At 48.0% G+C, this 20,974-nt stretch overlaps 1 pseudogene across 1 annotated transcript in view; it reads left to right on the top strand.

The window, feature by feature from the left end:
• Positions 1-20,974, top strand: part of LOC146856666 (FIGNL1-interacting regulator of recombination and mitosis-like) — a 1,045,039-nt pseudogene that overhangs the window by 194,974 nt on the left and 829,091 nt on the right. The gene's annotated exons all lie outside the window — the stretch shown is intronic.

Raw genomic sequence — 20,974 nt, 5'->3', positions numbered from 1 at the left:
ACCCTCCCCTTTGGCCTATCATCAGCACCAAAGTGTTTCACAAAAGTTTTGTAACTGGCCATGGTATACCTCAGGATCCAGGAAATATGCCTCCTAGTATATATAAATGACATTCTCTTTTTTTTTTTTTTTTTTTTTTTTTTTTTAAACCGTTTATTACAATCTCAAATATATACAGGTATGGGCCTACAACCTTCCGGCCGGCCGCTAAAGTGACAGAAGTAAATGACATGTATACAATAAGGCACTTGGCGTTACAGAGACGCTAAAGCAGGAGGTATCAACAACGTGGGCCACATGACTCTGAGCCCACAATACGGTTTCGTTTTATACAACACAACAACATAAAACCACACCCGCAAGGCAACCCGAGAGCGAAAATGACAACATATGCTCCTCAAATGGGGGGACCCCAACCATACACTAGAATCGAAGGAGGGGAAGGGGAATAGGTCCGGGACTGGGAAAACACTGTGCCCGGGATTGAGGGAGGGGGTCATCTAGGGGGACGGAGCTGGTGAAGCGGGAGGCAACAACGGCGGCTCGCAAATACCCCCGCGGTAGGCGTTCCAGGGGCCCCACACCTTCAGCCACGCCCCAGGCTTACCCCGCGCCACATACACCACCTTCTCTCGGAACATGCACCAATCCATGTGTTCTTTCCAGGCAGACACTGCCGGGGGCCTCTGGGATCCCCACAGTTGAGCGATGTCACGTTTAGCAATCATATAACCCAGCGTCACCCATCGCGTCTGCGGAACCGAGTAGTCGGTCGGTTCCCACACATTCAGCAGGCATCTCCTCGCTTCAGGCACCAGCACGACATGCGTAACCGCTCGCAGGACCTCATGCACACCACGCCAGAATCGCTCCACCCTCGGACATTCCCACAGAATATGTAAAAAAGTCGCCAATGCACCGCACCCACGCTTACACAGTCCATCCTCGGCATAGCCCATACGCAGAAGCCCTGGCCCCGTCATGTACACCCGGTGAAGTATCTTAAGCTGGACGAAGCGAAGGCGAGCCGGGATGGCCACCTCCTTCGGGGAGGCCACCGCGGAAATCCAGTCCTCGTCGTCCAGCTCCAACCCATCGGCAACCCAAGCCTCGCGGAGCCCAGTCAGTAAGCACGAGCGGTCATTAATCAACTTCTTGTAGATGAGGGAGATCGTGCTGTCCGGTACGTGGCCATCTAGCACTCTATCCTCCAGTGGGGAGGACTCCGGGATGGCGGCCACGTCTGGGAAGACAGAACCCAGTGCGTGACGGACCTGCAGGTATCGAAAGTATTCACTGCCCTGCAGCTGAAACTCCGCCTGCAGTGTCTCGAATGTTTTGAATCCTCCCCTCGTCCAGAGGTCCCCCACTGTACTAATGCCTATCGTGTCCCTCCTATCGAAGCCCTTCGAGGTCCATAGGGAGCCCAACCTCTCAGACGCATACAACGGTGACGCCCGGGTCAAACGGTCCTTCCATCCCATAGCTGCATTGGCCGCGTGCCATACTCGCACCATGACACGCGTGGGTCCCGTCAGGCGGGAATCGGGCACGCTAGTGTAGAGCGCTCGATTGTAATCGCCACCGGGCAGGAGCATCTTGTCCATTTCAAATGCCGGGTTTAAGGCGGGCCCGTAAAGGCCGTGATTAATTGCAGCTAATTGGGAGGCCCAGTAATACCGCTTAATATCCGGGAGGGCAATCCCTCCGTCATACCACGGGAGCGTCAACTTTGCCAGGGCTATACGCGGCCTCCCGTCCCAGAACAGGCGGCGCTGCAAACTCTCCACCTCACGGAAGTAACGCGCCGGGACCAGGTCCATCGAGTTCTGGAGAGCGTACAGAAAGCGCGGTAATGACATCATCTTGAACAATGCCGCCCGGCCGAGCGGCGAAAGCGGCAAGCGCCGCCAGCGCGCGACGTCCTCCTTCAAGCGCTGGAGGGGGGGAAGCAAATTCCGCTCGTAGCGGGCCACCGGGTCCAGCGTAATATAGACGCCCAGGTAACGAAACCCCTGCGAGGCAATCTGGATCGAGCAGCCCCGCGGGAGAACAGGAGCCTCCCCGGAAAGCACATAGACACAGGATTTAGCCCAGTTGATGACAAGACCTGAGTTACGGCCGAAGGAGCGCAGAACATCGACCAGGACAGTCAGTGATTTACGCGGGGAGGCTAAGTACAACAGGATGTCGTCGGCGTAGAGGGACACGCGGTCCTCATACTCAGGGGTCCAACGGAGACCACGGATAGAAGGGTGCCACCGCAGCCACTCCGCCAGGGGTTCCAAGGCCAGTGCGAACAGGAGCGGCGACAGGGGGCAACCCTGTCGCGTGCCCCGTCCCAGCACGAATGGGGCCGAGACTCGACCATTCACCACCACCTGCGCCAATGGGTCAGAGTACAACAATTTGACCCAGCTGATGAATCCCGGGCCAAATCCAAATTTCGCCAACATCGCCCAGATGTACGGCCACTCGAGCGTGTCAAACGCCATGGTGGCGTCCAAGGACGCCAAGATGGCCGGCTCCCGCACGAATGGAACACGCGCGAGCACCCCGTGCAAGCGCCGCAGGTTAAGGGCCGTGTTGCGATGGGGAATAAAGCCGGACTGGTCTTGGTGGACCAGATCGCCCACCACGCCGACCAGCCGGTTGGCAAGCACCTTGGCGAGGATTTTAGGCTCCGCATTCAAGAGCGAGATCGGCCGATAGGATGTAACGCGGTCTCCCCTCCTTGTGGATAACCACGATGGTAGCTAGACGCTGGTCCGGCGGGAGGGAGCCCCGCGAGTGGGCCGCAAGGAACATCGCGCGGAGGTGAGGTGCCAGTACATCCGGTCGCAGCTTATACAATTCGATAGGAAGGCCATTCGGGCCCATGGCCTTGCCCGAGGCGACCGAGCGTATGGCGAGGGCGATTTCATCCGAGGTGGGAGCGGCATCCAACGAATCCCTGTCCTCCACTGAAAGCGAGGGCAGCGCGATGTCCCGCAGCAGGGCATGGGAATCCTCCTCCGAGCAGGGAGAGACCGGAGAATATACCTCGCGGAAATAATCCGCGAAGCAAGAAACAATGCCTTCCGGCTCAGTAATTCGTACACCATCCATCCTCTCAATCAGCGGGACCACACGACTAGCTCTCTCCTTCTTATCCAACCACGCAATCAGTTTGCCAGCCTTATCACCCACATCGTACAGTCGCCCCTGTTGCTCTCTGCTAAGGCCCCTGGCCGCCTCCGTGACGAGGGCCCTATAGGCCGCCTGTTTAAGGTGTAGAACATGTAGCGCCGCGTCAGTCACCCCACTCCCCAGACCACCCTCCAATTCAGTAATTTCGGCCTCCACCCGGGTCACCTCCTCCTGTGCGCGTCTGCGGGCATGGGAGATAAAGGAGAGGGCCTCCCCTCTGAGAACTGTTTTGAAGGCTTCCCACAGGGAGATAGCCGACGGAACGGACCCCACATTCTCCTCAAAATACCGTTGCAATGATTTAATCAGGTCAGCACGAATAGTGGGGTCACGCAGGTACCAAGCATTGATTGGGGCTACCCTGCCCTCTCCCCTCGGGAAGACACCCAAGTGCAATAGGAGCGGGGAATGATCTGAAATACCCCGCGCCAGATGGCGCACCTCTCCCACCCTCCCAGCATAGGCCGCAGGGACAAGGACATAATCAAGCCGCGAGAGGCTACCATGGGCACCCGAATGGAAGGTGTACTGCAGCTCGGTGGGATGCTTTAAACGCCAGCAGTCCACCAATCCCAGTGTGTCTAAAAGGCCCGCTAACCACGCCTGTGCCCGGGGGAGGTCCCTAGGGGGATGACGATCCATAGTCCCAGAAGCCACCGCATTGAAATCCCCCCCAACCACCAGAAGCCCCCCCGGGAGGTCAAGGAGGAGGCGTCCCAGATCTGCAAAGGTGGTAGACTGTAGCCCCGGTGGGACGTACACAGAGACAAAGACAACTACCTTGCCCTCCATCCTCCCCACCAAGACAGTGTAGCGTCCCCTCTCATCATGGCGCACCTCGTCTATTTCTAGCGGGAGCGAGGTCTTGACCATGATGCCCACCCCCCGTGAGCCTTATGTGAAGCCCGAGTGGGCCACCAATCGAAAGCCACGGCGATTCATGGCACAAAAGGAGTTACCAATAAGGTGTGTCTCCTGCAGAAAGACCACATCAGGCGAAATCCGTTTCAGATACTGCAGGACCACACCCCGCTTGATCCTATCACCCAGTCCGTTAACATTCCAGGATAACAAAGTCAAATCCCTACCCCCCATCACATAACGAAGCCATCATTTGTCCCCCCCAGAGCATCTCAAAAACAACAATACAATAACGGGTTTGCCTTGCGGTAGAAACGAACCACACCCCACCCCAACCCACCCAACCCAACAGAACTCCCCCCACCCTGCACCCCTGCATGAGCCCAAACAGCCCCCCCAAAGTGCAGTGTGCCTGTCGCCCCATAGATAAGAAAACTAACTAGTCCCCCAGAGGAGGAGGGAGATCCCCCAAGAGACCCCACACGACCTCCACAGGAGGGGAACTTACCCTAACAGTCAATAGTGACAACAACGCAGTCCAGAGCAAGGCCTACCATTAGTCCCTCAGTCCTGATCCGGCGGGCCCTCCCCACCAACCGCACCCCCCCCACCCCCGATCTCCGGGCAAAGTGTCTAGCCAGTCCCCGGCCACCTCGGGTCGATCAAAAAAGTGCGTGTGGCCATCCACCTCCACTCTCAGCTTAGCTGGAAAAAGCATCGCATATTTGAGATTCAGGTCCCTTAGGCGACGTTTAACACCAAGAAAGCTCAGTCTCTGCTTTTGGACTGCCGGAGTGAAGTCAGGATAGAAATTGATGTCCATATTGTCAAGTTTGACCGGTCCTTGTAGCCTGGAAGTCTGTAGGATAGCGTCTCTGTCCCGAAAATTGAAGATCCGGGCGATGAGAGGCCTCGGAGGGGCTCCAACCTTAGGCCTACCCCCGGGGACCCTGTGGGCACGCTCCACCGCAAAGAATTTACTCAGCCCCCGAGGCTGGAGATGGGTGAGAACCAGGTCCTCAACAAATAGATCCGCCGCCTCCGCCTCGCGTCCCTCCGGCACCCCGATAATGCGGACATTGTTCCTCCGGGCCCGACCCTCGGAATCCTCCAGCCGACGATTCATCAGGGCGCTCGCCTGGCCAAGCCTGCGCACCTCCTGTTGGAGGGCCGCCACGTCCGTTGTGAGGCCCGTGGTAGAGTGGGCCAAAGAGTCGACCCGGTCGTTGGTTTTAGACAAATCAGCCCTCACAAGGCCCACGTCCACGAGGACCGAGTCAATCTTCTGCGCCAGAGTGTCGAAGCGCTGGTCCACCGAGGCCTTCATCTCGGCGATGGCGCCCATGACGTCTCGGAGGGTCAGGTCCGTGGGCAGAGCGGAAGCATCAGTCGGGCCCGTAGGGGACCTACGCGGCGCCTCTGGGGATCCCTTCTGGAGGGTGTAGCGGTCCATACTGTTGGATTGCTGGGCCGCGCCACGGCGGGTCGATTTTATCTTAGCCCGATCGCCATCTTGTTTTGTGGACATGGTTTCGATCCCCAAGACGAGTCAGTCTCCTCAAGAAAGGGGGGGGCCGACAATCCAGTTCAAGGGGTCCAGGGGGGAGCGACCACCGCTCCGCAGGACGGACCGCAGCTGGCGGACCGGCAGGGCACCCCAGCGAGACCACACCACCGCACACCGCCCCGCAACCCAACCTCGCCTGGCAGCAAGGAGGGCGCAAAAGCGAAAGTGAAAGTGCGGGGTACGCGAGTCACCCAGCCTTGCCTGCCGCTGTTGTTCACTTTGTGTCCGGATCGCCCCACAACTCCAGTACGGGGGGCCGGTGTGGAGAAGGCCGCAAACCTCAATCGATGCTCCTGCCGGTGTCCGAGGTCCGATTTAAAAACGGAAAACGGGCGATCGCCTCTGCTCGGGCTCACAAGTACAGTCCCCTCATCTGGGACAGGATTCTGTCAGGATTTATGCAGGAGGTCGCGGAGGTCCTCGGGAGCCTCGCACCTACGCGGCCATCTTGGTTGCGCGCTAGGCTCCTCCCTTCATAAATGACATTCTCATTGTAGGTCACATCCCACTCAAACTGCAGAATCTTCTACTCCTGGCATCACTTGTAGAAAACCTGGGGTTCAAAATCAACAAGACAAAATCGATTCTGGTCCCATCTTAGTCGATCACGTTCTTAGGATTCGTGATTGACTCCGTCAAGACCACTCTGAGCCTTCCTGGGAATATTCGCCTGGAACCACAGAGAACACTTGCCTAAACCAGAACCTCTACTGCCAGGATAGGGGACTCCTTTCGTCATTGATTCAAGCGATCTTCTCAGGCCCACTCCATGGTTGGGCCCTTCAAAGTTTCAAGGCCTCCCGCCTCAGACAGGGACTCCATCAGAAGCCAGTCCCCTTCCAGAGAAGTCTAAAGACTAGAAGAGATAGTGGCTAGCTCACATGGAGGCATGGAATGGCAGAGACATTTTTGGTGCCTTTCTGGATCTGGTTATAGAATCTGACCACAGCAACTTAGCTTGGGGAAGCACGTGTGGAGAATAATCCCCTGGAAGAAGATGGTTGACATACAAACGACATTTACATATTGCCTGGAGCTCTTAGCCTCATCCTCTGGGATCAAATACTGGGCCAAAGAATGGGTGCAAATAGGTATCCTACCCTAGGTGGACGACATCTCTGCAGTATGGTATGTAAACTATCTGGGAGACAAATGCTCCAAGATTCTCACCGAAAGGGCAAAGGAGTTTGGCAGTTTTGCCTCAACAAACCGATTGTGGTTACAGCGAATACCTTCCAGGGAAGGTCAACAATGTAGCAGACGGGAATTCAAGAAATTTACAGGACTCAAGCGTGTGGAAATTGGACCAATTAGATGTTCTGAAACGGAGTCGACAACAGGGCTCATTCTCAGTCGATCTGTTTTAATCACGTCTGGATCATCAGGTGGTCAGACTTCAGTTGGAGGTCGGATTTGAAGGCAACTGCAGTGGATGCCTTCCTCCATGACTGAAGCCTAGATCCATTGGCGATAACTAGGACCTCTACTCCTACATGGTGCCAAATGGCATATGTGAATATAACATTGGACGCTCACCAGTTTTGTTTGCCCTCCGTTGGGGGGCTGAGAGGAGAGGAGACTGGCACCGGGAACCAGGGAGCTGGGAGTAGACTACATCCCCAGCGTCCCTTGCGGCATCCCCGTGCGATCCAGCGTGCAGCCGCCCACGCCAACACCACCCACAGCGCCAGGAGGCGCCCTTGAATTCTGCTAGCGGCCCCCGCGAAACCCAGGCCAAGGGCAGGCCCGTCTGCTCCCCTCTGCGGACTTTTGTGGCCGGCTGGGCCACCTCCCTTGGTTCAGTTCCTACGTGAATCAACGCGGATATAATGATAACGCAGGTACTAATCCTGACAAATAGGTTTTGACAATTTAAACATTTTGCCTGGCGTGATGGTGAGAGGCCTAAGCTAAATATATCAAAGTGTCCCTTTTATCACAATTTGTACGGATAAGAGGATACTCCTATTGCTCACGATGTTTATCGTTCTTCCGGACCTTTGAGCTAAGGAGGTTTAAGTGACAATCCCTGCTTAGCTCTGGATTTTAAATCAATTCTTTACTGTTTCTTTTAAAGGAATACTTTTAACATTAGAGTAAAATTCTAAAGGGCTCCGTTGTGTTTTATATTTGACTGTTTCTATTATATTCTATTATCTTGCATTGCGCCTTGAACATAGCTCTTTGCTTTTTTTTGCACTGTATTGGGTACTGTATTTCTAATAACGTCCCAGCACTCTGCACTTTGATCCTAGCACATGCAATCTAGTATCTGGCACTATGTATTGAAATTAACCTTGAACCTAGCTCCTTGCTTTTTTGTACTGTATTTCTCATAACTTCCCAGCACTCTGCACTTTGATCCTAGCACATGCACTTTAGTATCTGGCACTTTATATAGAAATTGACTGTGTATTGGAGACGCTTCGTATTGCCGCTGTTGTGTCTGTGGGGGCCCGAGAGCACTACAAGGACCAGGAAGCTGCGGGGTACCGGACACCTCGCCCCTCCCCCCTGTAACCGGGGCTACATCTACTCCTCGCGTCTCCCTCTCTGCGGGAGACGCTTCATATTGCCGCTGTTGTGTCTGTGGGGGTCCGAGAGCACTACAAGGACCAGGACGCTGCGGGGTACCAGACACCTCGCTCCTCCCCCCTGTAACTGGAAGATTTAAAAGCGACTAGCCCTTCCCGCCACACGGGACGCGTGCGGACGGGCGCTGGGCTAAGCCTGAGCAAAGGGCGGGCCGTCTGTGACCGGCAGAGGCTGGGCCCCCCTCTGTGAAGATTACTTCGAACTCCGAGGGTGATCAAGGACCCAGTTGTGGACTTGAGAAGAGGTAGCATTACTGTATATGATAGACTGGACTGGGAGATCATTGTTGTAGACTCAAGTAGGGTGCGGATCTGGACTGTTTATTTTCGGTTAGCTGGGGTGTTTTTTTAATTTTATTTTTTTATTGGCTCTATAGTTGGTTTAGCTTTTCTCGTATCTTGAAGGGGAAGACCTCTTGTGCTTGCGTATCAATTATTATACCTGTAGAAATCGAATACAATGGCTAGTACGGTACAAACAAGGTCTTCCAAGCTGAGCTTGAATTTTTCACATAATCCCCGTTGTGTGTCCAAACCTGCTCAGCCCACCGCAATTGATAGAATGTTGCGAAAAGCCATTGGTGCGGTTACTAATGAAATTGAGCGCACTGAGGCGTCTTTCATTAATCCTGCAAATCGACTTTACCCCCTTGTCCCAGGAGTCCGAGACTGACATGGTTGTAATCCCCCCAAATGCTCTAGCAGTTTCTCCATCTATTAACATTCCTTGCGCTCAGCTGACGATTTAGAGACGCAGACAGAGGGGGGGATGGGACAAATCGCTAGGAAAAAGAGGATTAGCACTAAGAAACCCAGATAGAAGAGGGGAAAAAACTACCCCTGCCCGACCGAAATCAGCAATGTGGCCGCAGGGAAACTTGAGGGGCACGCGCCGTTACCACAAGTATCCCCGAACTGGGTATCCCAAATCATTAGTGACTTGCAGAATTATTTTGAGCAGCTCATCAATACTCAAATGAAATTAATTCTGAGTCGGCTAGACAAAGTGGTAACCTTGGTTAAAACAAAGGGGGTGGGGGCGGGTAATACTTCGCCTCTATTAACAACTGCGAAAAGTCACAGACTATCACCACGATCCCGTCAGTTGCACAACCAAGTAATCCCCCAGAAGGGCAATCCACCATTGCCAAGCGTCCTCTATTGTCCCCAAATCCCCATCATCCACATACTAGTCGTGTTCTCAATGGCTACACTGTGAGCTCAGGTGATGTTACTCTTGCCCCACCAACACGTATCCCCCAAGTTATAGCCTATAAGCAGCCCTCACCAGAATTTCCACCCCAGTGTCAATCTGAAGGGCCACCCCCCAAGGTGATCATTAACCCTCTACCCTGTATAAACTTACCCCCAGAAGCGGCCCCATACGTAATTCTACTCATGGGGGTCCCGGGGTTGAAGCCAGATTGTATAGAGGCCTACGATGAACTCAAGAACAAAACCATGTTCTGGCTGAATAAGAATAGGCCGCTAACAGGGAATGATCAGGGGGAAATTCTGTTTGTCCGAAGGGTGAGCTGGTTAGGGAACAGGTCAAAGGATGCTACCGGCGACTGTGTGGTGGTAAATCTTAGGAGCCAGCGCGTAGTCTACCAAATATTAAGCTGGGAACCGGATAGCCAATCGAGTAATATCAGATCTTTGCCCCTGAGCTTTTTCTACCCAAGGGGAAATTCGTGTTTTGGTCCAGGCCCCGGATTCCGAAGCAGAAGTGATAGCCCTTTTGGTGGTTAGGGTCTCCGCCGTCCAATGCGATATGCTTCCCTTAGAAATCAGGGAGCACTTAGCCTGAGGAACAGATTTGACCCCCTTATGTCTTTAGAGGAGCAGGACTGACTAAAGAGCAATAGAACCCTTCCCACGAATCAACTCTGTGAAAAGGGCTGTTCCCCTAATATCTCCCAGACTAACTTTATCTCACCACCCCGCATTGAAGGTGCCCACCAGTTATGTTGTGGAGTCCCCGGATGGGTCTCTTATGGATTGTGTTGCGGTCCCCCCTGTTTCAGGAAATTCCTCTGGATCACCGGTTAGGTCATCAGGGAGTGAGGAAGTAGCGGGGCTGGATCATATCTTCCTGCACCCTCAGCGACCAGAGAATTTACATAATCTGCCCAGGCCTAACGAGGACTCAAAAGGTGAAAGGATAGAGGATAATAACTTAGCTACACTATATCCAAGAGAGACACAAACGCAGGAGGGGCTAAAACTGGTGGTATGGAATATAGCGGGACTATCGGCAAAATTTGATAACCAGGAATGGAGGAAGTATATCACCAGGTTTCAGGTAATTTGTTTGCAGGAAACCTGGGTGATAGACTGTAGCCCCTTTCATCTAGCGGGGTACAAGTGTTTTTCTGTGCCTGCACAGAAGTCAACCTCAGGAAGAGCTATGGGAGGACTTTTTATATTTGTAGATCTGCAGCTGGAAGGAGTATGGACTAATCTAAATTGGCCCACAAATAATATTCAGGCCCTTGGGTTCCACACAAATGGGCTAAATGTGATTTTGATTAATTTGTATAACGCAGTGGCAGTTAAGGGGAAGGGATCTACAATAAGTGAATTAGATAATCGATTAAGCGCAGAGACAGCCTCGAGGAAGGGAGCTGTGGCCCCGTTAGTGGTTTTAGCGGGTGATTTTAATTGTCACCTGTGCCCCAACCTGATTCCTGTTAATGAGGACTGGTCTCGTTGTACGTTGGAAGAAGGTCCACACTTTCAGCACTCCGGTGAGGGGATGGAAATGGATAGGGTCCTGAAAAGTCACGCCCTAGTAACCACTATAGACCTTGTGGCTATAGGAAGCGGAGGGGAGGTTATTCCAACATTCAAGGGCAGAAGGTGTCACTCTTTCATAGACTACGTAGTGGTCTCCAGTCTATTTAAGGACTGGATAAGAGGGGCAGAGATCGAATGGAGTATATTCAGTGATCACAACCCCCTAGTGCTGGAGATAGAAGACCTGCCCCCCAGAAGTGCTAGGAGAGGTGTAGGGGTAGCCAGTATTTAGAGGGTAACGGATCAGGGGAGACGACTTAGATGGACCAAAGTGGACGGGGACAATTTTTACAAATCCCTAATGGAGACAGGGAATTAAGTGATTGGGGCGTGCCTTGACCTTTTGGTGGAGGGACCTGCCGTTGTCAAAGCATTTGAGGAAGTGGCGCGTCTAATAGATGGGCTACTAAAAACCACTAAGCAAGGGAGAGTAAACGCCACCCCCAGATGGTTCGACAAAGATTGTTCCCAGGCACAGAAAGAGCTAAAATCTAGCTTGAAACTGTACCCCGGGACAAGTCACGCATTGCACTGTGTAGGATCACATACAAAAAGGCGATTAAATGCAGGAAATATTCCCTCCAATTACAAGCCTGGAAAGATTTAAGGGCCGCAGCAGATAGAAGAGATATAACTGCGTTCTGGAAAATAATAAATAACCCATGTTTTCAGCACACTAATGCCCCAGAAATTGGTACTACCATTTTGCCAGAACAATGGTATGATCATTTTAAAAGTTTATATAACCACACCGCTGAGAATAATAAGGATGATGGGAAGGGACCCCGGTGGGTTACCACGATTGAATTTTCTCTGGAGGAAGTGGTAGCGTGTATCCAGGGCTTAACGCAAAACAAAGCGCCAGGACCAGATGGTATCCCATCAGACTTTTATTTAAGCAAGGTGGAGCTGTGGGCCCCTATTCTCACAAGGGTGATAAATGCGGCGGTCGCAACCGTCCTCCCGCGTTCATGGTCATCTGCAACAATAGTCCCCATCTTTAAAAAAGGGAACAGGGATAACCCCCAGTGCTACCGCCCCATATCTTTGATCGATGTGACGGCCAAAGTGTTGGGACGAGTGGTCCTCAACCGCCTTACGAACTGGGCCGACGAACATCATATCACAGATACTCAGTACGGGTTCAGGGCAGGGAGATCGACAACGGACCAGTGCCTGAACCTCTATCTATTGGCGGCAAAATATACTTTAGCTAGCAATGAGGCTATATATCTTGGGTTTATGGACCTCACTGCAGCTTTTGACCACGTCAATTGAGAGAAGCTGTGGGCCTTGATGTCCAGATTAGGGGTTAATCAGGGCCTGGTTAACACCCTGAGAGCATTGCACTGGAACACTACTGCCAAAGTGCGTTTTAATTTGGAAGGGGGCACTACGGCACCTTTTGCTTGCAATAGTGGGGTCAGACAGGGATGTATTTTGGCCCCGTTTTTGTTTTCCCTATATATTAATAATTTAGACCAGGCACTAGGCAAATTAAAAGTAGATTCTCCTCGAGTAGGTTCCCGCCCTGTCCCTGTGTTGTACGCAAATGATGCGGTTCTTTTAGCCCGCACCCCCAAGGGACTTCAGCGCCTGATAGACGGGTTTGTCAGTTTTATGGACACCTTAGACTTGTCGGCAAACCTGACTAAGTCCTATGTCATGTTGGGTGGAACCAAACCTTGTAAGAAGTTCTCATACGAAATAGACACACACAAACTAGGGCAGGTACAGACCTTCCCCTACCTTGGCTTGTTATTCGATGGGCTTTATAAAATGTAATTTTTAATTGAAGAGCGGTGTTCCAAATTAGTTGCCTCGACGGGGGCGATCATGAATTATGGACGCAGGCTGGGCCGGTGGTCGCCAGAACAAGTTATGAACTTGTGCAGCTCAATCGGTTGTTCAAAAGTGGTATATGGGTCTGAAGTTTGGGGTTTTGTTAGCACTCAGCAGTTAGACAGAGGAGAATAAATATTTGAGAAAGGTGCTCAAAACCCAAGTACTCCCGCCTACATCATCCATGAAGAATTAGGAAGGGCATACATCGAGGACCTGATAAAGGTCAGACCTCTTATGGCCTGGCTAAAGATTTGGTCCAATATCGAGGCAGACCTAAGCAGACAAATTATTAGAGACTGTATAGAAAGGGACAAAGGAATGAGTATCCCCTGGCTAAAATACGTGAAGTCCACACTTGAGGGAATTGGTTGTAAGCATCTTTTTACCAATCCAACGGAAATTATCCCCCAAGATACATTGAGAGTCAAAAAAAAAATCCTGGACCTGGTAGCCTCACGTAGAGCGGCTGCGGAAGAAAGTAAATCCTCAGTCTGTGCTCATAGAATGGTGAAAACAGAGAAAGGAATGGAACCTTATCTTGCTCTTATGTACAACGCCCAGGATCCATTTTTAATCACTCGTTTTAGGCTCAACCTTTTACACCACCTATTGGCTGACCCACCAGGTTTTACTTCAAGCGTTGAGCAGAAGGGTTCCTGCGGCTGCGACAATAGGTCTCCGCAGGATACCCTTCATTTTGTACTATTATGCCCATTTTATGTTTTACCTAGGCGTAGCTTTTTATTAGGAATTTTAAAACAGGCAAAGTTTAAACATTCCAAGGTTGCCTTATTATTCTTGCAAAGGGCTAATGATCCTCATACACTGTTTTGTATTATGAATTTCATTAAGGTTGCTTTAAGGTTAAGGGACTCAAGAGGGCGGTGTTGAATGAATTTTGTTTTTGGGCCAATTGTCTCCAGCCATGTGTTATGAACCGTATTTTACTGATATTAACTGTATATGTACTTTTATGGTATTTTTTAAGTACCGAATAAAGGACGATTGATTGACTGTGTATTGTATTACTGATCAATACTAGTTTATATTGTATACTCTTAATACTGCCTAGGAACTAAGGAAGCCATCATGGTCAAACGTAAGATTCAAAAAGCTATAATCGACAAACCATGCACTACAATTGACTCTTTTTTAGTGCGAGCAGTTAGTGCAATCTCTGACGAAATTGATAGGACTGAACGCCTCCTATCCTGGGCCCTGGCATGATGGTAGGGGAACAGATAGACAACAGTAGTGGACTCTTACAAGGAGTGCCTACCCAACCTGCAGAAGTTGCCCCTATTGTGCTACATGGAACACCTAGGACCCCCGAACCTGTATTAGAACCTGATCACGATTTGCTTATTCTAACTGATTCCCCCCACATATACATCGATAGATCGCCATCCCCAAGAGGAATAGAGGGTGCAAGGAGAAATAAACGGGGGTGGGTAATTCTAGAGTGAAGAAAGGCCCTATGCTGACCCCTAAAGATCCTACCTGTGATAGCCTAGACAGCCAAGGTACCATTGCCAACTCACAAACACTAATTATAGCTACAATTATATCCAAGGTCGAGGAGCTGCTTAGGCCGATCTATGAGAAAATTGATGATCTGTCTAGTGAGGTGACCAAGATCTGTGGCCTATTGAGGGACACTAGCACTTGGGCTGGGTTAATGAGGGATGACTAGGGGTGGGAAGGATGAGCTTGCGTCCAAGATAATTTTCCCTATTATTAATGGAATAAACAAAGGAACAGGTAGAGAACCTGTTAGGGGCTGAAATTACATGACATGACGAGCACAGTGCACCTCAACGGAAATAATGAATTAGTAAACCATATCACACCAAGACAGTAGGGCTCGATTGATGAACTTCGACCAGCTCAAGGGGCTCGGTCGGATGGGATAGTTGTGGAACACTCTAGTGCCACATATAATAAGTCGGGTCAGTATATAACTCAAAAGAGGAGAGCAGACACCTCTATCACCCTGCTCCCTGAGTGCTGCCCATATGTCGCTGTTCTGGTGAATGTGTCTTCCTCGCCCCCCCCTTGCAACCAGGACAAATGGAGAGTCATGACACCCTGAAGAACAGAGTAGTACACTGGCTTGACAAGAACTGTGGCTTCCCGGTGTCAGGAGCTAATAAGATTCTATTGACACTTAGAGTAGGCTGGATTGGCCCCTCACAGAAGTGTCTTAAAGGAGATTGCTTTGTCATCAATTTTAGAACCCCAAGCTGGGCTAGAGACACACTAGCCAGAGCACCCCCATTTTGATTCAAATATGACATTGCTACCACTTGGTTTCTTCTACAGGCATCTAAGGTATGCGCAACATAGGGAAGAAGACCAAAAGCCCCCGATGAATTCAGTTCTGTTAATCCATCCTCACCAGGATATAACAGTTTCCAATAGATATCAGTTTTTGCGTACTGTCCAAGAAAATGATTGACAAAAGGGAATTAACTATTCCAAACCAGAACAGCCTTATTTTACTGCAGAATGGCTAGTAGACAAAGATGCAGGGGGCCTATTTATAACTGACCTACCCCAGATTAAACCTACTGACACTATAGACACTGTGTGTACTTCTATTGAGGCTACACTTGTAAACCCAGACAAAGGAAGTACTAGTAAGCTCACCCGTGTCAACTCAGGGAAATTATTTGAGAATGGATATACCATTACCACCTGGAATGTTGCAGGCTTAAGGGGCAAACAGGATTCTCCAGTATGGCCGGATTTGATTACCAGTGACCTAGACATAATTTGCCTACAAGAGACGTGGTGTACTGGACCGGTATATGTAGAAGGGTTCTCTTCACACTGGCTTCAGGCAGTGCCCTTGCCAGCTGGCAGAGCTAAAGGGGGACTCCTGACTCTTATTTCATATAAGTTATCTACTGTTACAGTTAAAAGATCGATCACTGTAGAAACTCACTCCCAGATTCTATGGCTACATTGTAAAGATAATAGGGATGTGGTCATGATCAATTATTACAATAACGTGTTTGACTCAACTCGCAGTAATTTTGTACCAGAGTTAGACACTGGGCTTGATAAACTGATAAGTTCTATTAAGACTAACATTGCTATAATTTGGGTGGGGGATTTTAATATTCAATCCTGCCCACTGTCCATGACTGTCTGTGGGAACAGGATGATGCAAGTATGCATTTCACACAATGATTACGGAGGAGCCCTTAATTTATTGATGGCTAAATACGATCTTGAATTGCTAGAGTGTGCACGGGATACCAATCGTGGTCTTATACCAACATTTGGTGGCAGAAATGCTGCATCTATTATTGATCGTATGCTTATCTAAGCCAGTAGCATCCATCTGTGTTCTATCCCGTGGATCACTGAGCAGGTATTGAGTGACCACAATCGTATTTCTATATCGACTTTAGTTTGGGGACCTAAAATGGTAGTAAACCAAGATTTTATTACTAGTATTGTTCCCATTAGGCCAAATGGGACAAGTATCAAATGGGTTGGTGTGGAACCCGCAAAAATTCTACATGAAATGGTTACCAAATGTGATAGAGATTGCTTATTGCCTTAGCAAGCATGTTAATCCCTCTCTGCTGTTAGCCAATTTTGGACATATTAATGTTGTAATTGAGGGGATATTGACTGCACCCATTAGGGAAAAAAGCAGACAAAACAGAGGATGGTTTGACCATACTTGTACCCAGGCCTTACGCCAACTTAAACAAGCACTGGGTAGTAAACCTAGAAATTCTGAGATTATCAAAAATTCACATTTTAATTACAAGTTGGCTATAAAGGCAAGGAGAAAAAAATCTTCAAGAGTTAGCGTGGGATACGTTTTCTATGGCAGCGGATACAGCGAACAGCAAGTTATTCTGGGAAACTGTTAACTTGTGGTTCCTCAAGAGTGATTCATTCCCAGATTTACTTTCTAATGTCACTTGTGACGCATGGGTGAGCCACTTTTCTAGTATTTTTAATCCACCTGTTCCCGATACATTTGGGTTACAATGTTTAGTTGAAAGAACGTGGCTGATGCTGCCCCTAGATATTACCATTGACGAAGTCCAGGACGGATTGATTGGCAGTAGGGGTCGCAAAGCACCATCCCCAGATGGGGTCCCCATTGATGTATATAAAACTGAAATGGATTTATGGAGTCTTATTTTAACCAGAGTTTTTAACTCTGCACTGATGGAGTATATCCTGCCGTCATGGGGCCAATTCGTGCTAATCCCTATTCTTAAAAAAGATCTTAAAACTGAAGCTAAAAATGACCACCCCATTTCGTTTCTGGATTCATCCGTTAAAGTGATGAGTCGAATAGAATTTTATTGGCAAAACTTGACAATTGGGCAACTGAAAATGAGATACTCACACCAGTTCAATATGGCTTTAGAAAAGGGATGGGAACCTTTGAGCAATGTATCAACTTAGAACTCTTGATAGGCAAGTACACGCATGCTAAACAGGGAAGATTATACCTGTGTTTTGCAGATCTTAGCAGGGCGTTCAACCTTGTTTACCATTCTATTTTATGGCCAACCTTGATTAATTTAGGGGCTCCCAAACAAATAATTTACTTCCTAACAAGGCTGTACAAGAAACTTTTTTTTAAAAAAATGTTTTTATTTATATTTTGCCAGAAACAAAAAGCAAAAGAAATCACAACAAAATCAGTTACAGTCATGCAGTGACATGCATATGTTGGCAGTGCGTCATACAATCAGCGTCGCAACCCCTTAGGGCGTCTTGAACAATCGTTTTCTGTCCGTTCACATATCCCCATTTTAGTATCACAGGGTTCCTCCTCTTCTTGGATGTTTGAATGCTAGGGGGCCAAAACTTGTGTGTAGGTTTAAAGGAGGGGCCCCTCAAGGGCCCGCTAACCATTTTGTACAAGAAACTTTCATGCAAGGTGCGATACGGACAGCGTGGGGAGTGTACACCACATTTTGAGGTTAAAAGTGGTATCCGCCAGAGGTGTGTCTTGGCACCATTATTTTTTTCTTTATTTATAAATGGAGTCAACAAAGCCCTTAGTTCAGTACAGGCAGATGCACCACAAATTGCTGGTAACCCTGTACCTGTCCTACTCTACGCAGATGATGCGGTGCTGACCTCTAGAACCCCAGATGGTTTACAACGATTAATGGATCATTTTAGCCTTTTTAGCAATAATAGGAAATTGCTGTTTAATAAGGCTAAAACTTTTGTCATGGTCTGCGGCCAGAAAACTAAGAAATGCGAGTCTTTTTTCATTGAGAACTCACAAGTGGAACTTGTTAATACCTTCTGTTACTTGGAAGTAACTTATTCAGGAAATGGGAATTGGTTATACAAATTTGCTAATGTTCGCTCTAAGATGGTTGAGTGCCCACTGGATTTTTAGATTTGCATCCAAGCTAGGTAATCGCCGTATTAAGGATATGGTAGACCTATATAAGGCTAGATGTGTTGCCATAGCCCTTTATGGTGCTGGGGTTTGGGGTCACAAACATAACCAGATACTACAGTATGAAGATTTTTTTTTTTTTTTTAACGCCTCTTGTGTCTACACTCATCAGCATCTACCAAAATCCTACATCGTGAAGTAGGCATTAACTACCTATCGTACCAGATTGCTATGCGCCCATTATTGCTATGGAGATCAATTTGGGTGAAAGAGGAGACCAAATTTACTCAAACCATTAAAGATTGTTTACTTCTGGATAACAGCTTAAGCATCCCCTGGCTCAAATACATTTGTGATTTGTTTAGTAACTTATTTAACCTACAGATCCTGGGAGACCTAGCCTGGGTGACAACCATATCCAAACAGGAGATTAAGGATACGTTTTTAGCTTATCAAATAGAGACCCGTAAAAGAGTGATAGGGATTTTATCAGCAGTTTGAGATCAGAACAGGATTTCAAGATTACCTGTCAGTAGTGACTAGGCCTTCTCATTGCTTTGTTCTGACCCGACTGAGACTGGGTATAGTACATCACTTAGTGGCCTTCCCCATCATGAAAACATGTCCATTGATCCCATGCCCGTGTGATGGGTTATCAAAACAAAGCACTATACATTTTATACTTTTTTGAAAATTCTATTCATCTTTAAGACTTTTTTATATGAAACCATTCTTTTTATAATTCAATGTGAGAATAACCAATGCTGCAATGAACTTATTGGTTACTCTTGATGATCCTGGAATATGTTTATTTTGAGTCTTTCATTGTAAAAACAATTTGCTAGGATAGGTATTCTGCTTGGTAATTAATTGGACAGTTTTATGTATTGGAATGTTTTACATATGTGTTTTAGATTTTGTCTTGCTTTTATGGTTGTTGTACATACCGAATAAAGCTCTTTGAATTGAATATAACACCGATTCCAATTCCCAAGTTTGGTTTCCATTTCTTCTACCACTTTTTGGGATTCTCCAATTCCCCTCGCCCACCATTGCCCGATTCTGACGAATTTGGATAGTCTCCAGCACCAACTCATTTTGTAAGGCAAGCTGTACCTCGTGGCATGCAGGATTCCAGGGAATGCTGGAAAATGCCAGGGTTGCTGTTACAAGCTGAAGATCTTCAGAGAGCGTGGGCAAAATACACTACTAAACAATACAGATTAGCATGGGGGTGATGGCTAGGTTGGAGTGTGCAACAGAACCTAGATTCCGTGGGGGTCACACATTGTCCATATCCTGAACTTTCTTGCAAATCTGGCGTGTAGGGGCTGGCTTAACATGAAATAAACACCCTTCACTCTATTTCTACAGGACACATTCCAATTGATGGAGTCCAGGTAGGTGACACCCCTTGGTCAGGAAGCTCCTTAGAGGTATCAGGCTTTCTCTTCCCTCCCTGAGCGGAGCTATTCAAATGTATGGGATGTGAATACAGGTCTTTTTTTCTTTGCCTGCTAACAGGTTTCTAAATAGGAAAACATATCTGATAAGCTTCCTAGATTGCTCTGTTTCTCCTGTAGAAGAGTCCCTGTTTTCAGAGCTGTAGATATTTTATGTAGGATATTTACTCTAGCGGTCAACGTTTCAGTGTGCAGGAGCACCAAAACTCATAGCAATACAATATCTTACCCAGTATTCCTAGATATTCCTAAGTTGTGTGTGGTCCAATGCTTGAAAGCTTATGTCTGACTGAATAGTTCTAATAATTTATGTTCCTTGGGAAAAAGTGAAATCTGCTTGTCTGTTATAACTTATATTACAATGGCCATTGGAAGAAGGAAAAAATTGGCACACCTAGAGGCCTTTAACTTATGAATACCCAAAATAATTCGATATCTTCTAGTTATTAACCTTATAATGATGCAATCATGGAGAATGTTTTTAAGTTTGTATTAAACAAACTGTATATAATTTATCCTGTGATTATGATGTACAATGTATACTTTTATGGTTTTATATCAATAAGCCGAATAAAGTTTATGAATTTAAATTGATTGAATAGTTCAGATCAGTAGGAGAAAATCATCTCCTAATTTCTCTCAAGAAAACTTTCAAGGCGGTTTCTTCACCAGCTATTGCAAGGTGGGTCCGCTGGACTATGCAGGAGGCAGGCATAGTTAATATTTTTGGAGCTCACTCCACAAGGGGCCTGATGGCCTTTAAAGGTTTTTTATTTGGAGCGAGGCTAGAAGATATCATATATACAAAAGATCGGTTCTTTGATTCCACATTCAAAAGGTTTTACTTTAAACCTGCTGCGACTGTAGCCTCATTAGAGCGGTAAGTAAGCTTTAAACTTGTATAATTCTCGCCTCCAATCCTGATAATGAAAGATTATATAAAGGAATCCTTCAATTCTATTAAGGACACAGAGGCAAGGATTATCCCACTGCAAAGACTTTGTATTGTACTCCCTGTCCTCACTGAAATTATAATTCAGAGGACAGCTTGCATAAGATTCAAGAACAGATACCCACAAGTGTTGTACACCCACATCGGAGTAAGTATAAAACTTTTCCTCTCATAATGCTGAAAAGTTTGAAGTGTGTACTTAAACTGACAAATCATTACTTTGAAGGAGATGTTTTACTTTTCATACAATGACTGGAGTTCTTTCCTTTATTGTTGAAGGACAGACCAGAAGACGAGAAGTGGGCA

This window comes from Triturus cristatus, chromosome 4_1, assembly GCF_964204655.1.
Source record: "Triturus cristatus chromosome 4_1, aTriCri1.1, whole genome shotgun sequence".
Taxonomy (NCBI): domain Eukaryota; kingdom Metazoa; phylum Chordata; class Amphibia; order Caudata; family Salamandridae; genus Triturus; species Triturus cristatus.
The sequence above is the reverse complement of the archived record's forward strand: the minus strand, read 5'-3'. Positions and strand labels throughout refer to the sequence as shown.